A 1,865-nucleotide genomic window follows, 5' to 3' on the forward strand; every position below is an offset into this window, starting at 1 on the left:
TTATTATTATTATTATTATTATTTCGTACTCGCCTCTCCATTTTGATCAAGGCAGGGAACAACAGTAAATAGAAAATACATAAAACTGAATTAAAACATAATATACATTGTTAAAACATCCTAAAACATCCTAAAATTCCGCTGGATCAGCCTGCCAGAAGAGATCAGTCTTTACAGACCACACAAAAACAGCCTAGACTGCTCTGCTGTCCTTAATAGCCGCTTGATGTGCAGAAATAGGCAGGTAAAGCTTTTCAAACCATGTAGGTAAACTTTATTGCCTTGATACGCAGTTATCAGCAGGTGAAGCTTTACAAAGCATGGAAGCAGATATTATTGCCTGCTAATCTCTGCACATTCGAGCAGCCTTTAAAAGCCTAGCTGCAGGAGCTGACTGAAGTAGTGGCAACGTTCCGCCTCTCACCTTTTAAGGAAAGCTTCTTCTACTTATTTAATTGACTGAAAGCTTTTCAGTGCAATCCCTCCTTTTACTAGCCCTGCTCCTATTCTGTGCCCTTAAAAGCACCCTTCCTGATCCTGGGGATGCCAGCTTTTCAGCCCATCTCTGCAGCTGTGATGCTTGATGTGCATGCATTAGCAGGTGACCATGCTCAGTTCCATGCTGAGAAGAGCTTAACTTGCTGACTTCTGCATATCCAACTGCTGTGAAAGGCACAAGAGGAGGTCAGGACAGTTTTTTGGTGACCACCTGGAAATTCTCTTGCTATTACTGTTAAAAAAACATCAGGATGTGGAATTTTGACATCTCTGGATTGTTATGGGTGGAAATGGTGCTTGCTGCCTCCATCCCAGAACACCAACTTGACCTGGCTTCTCTCTTGTTCTTCCTCCTCCACCACCTCCCTTCCCATCTTTCCCTCTTTCTTTCTGGATTAACCCTTTAGTCCTCACTCACTATTGCAGTCTTCTCCAATGTGGTGACCTCCAGATGTGATGGACTGCAACTCTCATCAACTCCACCCAGCAGACCAATGGCCAGAAATTATGGGAGTTGCAGTCCCAACACATCTGGAAGGCACCAGGTTGCGGAAGGGCGCCTCTGTTGGAGTCTAAGTGCCTGCGCTGAGTTTAGACGCTCCCCCTGTGACTCTGGAGACCATCTCCCTTCCTTCGTCTTCCCCGTGCACACTTTTAGTTTGTAAGCTCCTCGATTATTGTTTAGTAAAGCCAGCCCCGCACTGCAGGCAACACCACCATACCTTCAACAACCCTTTTTAATGCTCACTGTTGTAAACCGCCCAGAGAGCTTGGGCTATGGGGCGGTATATAAATGAAATAAATAAATAAATAGGGTGACCATATGGAAAGGAGGACAGGGCTCCTGTATCTTTAACAGTTGTATTGAAAAGGAAATTTCGGCAGGTGTCATTTGTACATATGGGGAACCTGGTGAAATTCCTTCTTCATCACAACAGTTAAAGCTGCAGGAGCCCTGCCCTCTTTTAAATCTGGTCACTCTAGTATAGCTCCTGCAGCTTTAACTGTGGTGATGAAAAGAAGATTTCCCCAGGTTCTCCATATATATAAATGACACCTGCTGAAATTCCCTTTTCTATGCAACTGTTAAAGATACAGGAGCCCTGTCCTCCTTTTCATAGGGTCACCTTAAAATAAATAAATAATAATAAATAAAAAAAGGCGTTGGCAACTGTACGCCAAACTCGCAGGGAAGAGCGATGAGGTTTCGTGGGAACTCCCTCCCTGCCCCCCAGCGCCGGCGGGTGAGTGTGTCGTTCCCTCCTGGTTCCTCCGGCCGCCACCAGGTATGCGGGAGGCGGCGCTTCACCTGGCTCAGGTGCGGGGGGAGGGCATTACCTGTGGCTCCGAGGATCACGTGCCCGGGA

The sequence above is a fragment of the Elgaria multicarinata genome, chromosome 3 (assembly GCF_023053635.1).
Source record: "Elgaria multicarinata webbii isolate HBS135686 ecotype San Diego chromosome 3, rElgMul1.1.pri, whole genome shotgun sequence".
Taxonomy (NCBI): Eukaryota; Metazoa; Chordata; class Lepidosauria; order Squamata; family Anguidae; genus Elgaria; species Elgaria multicarinata.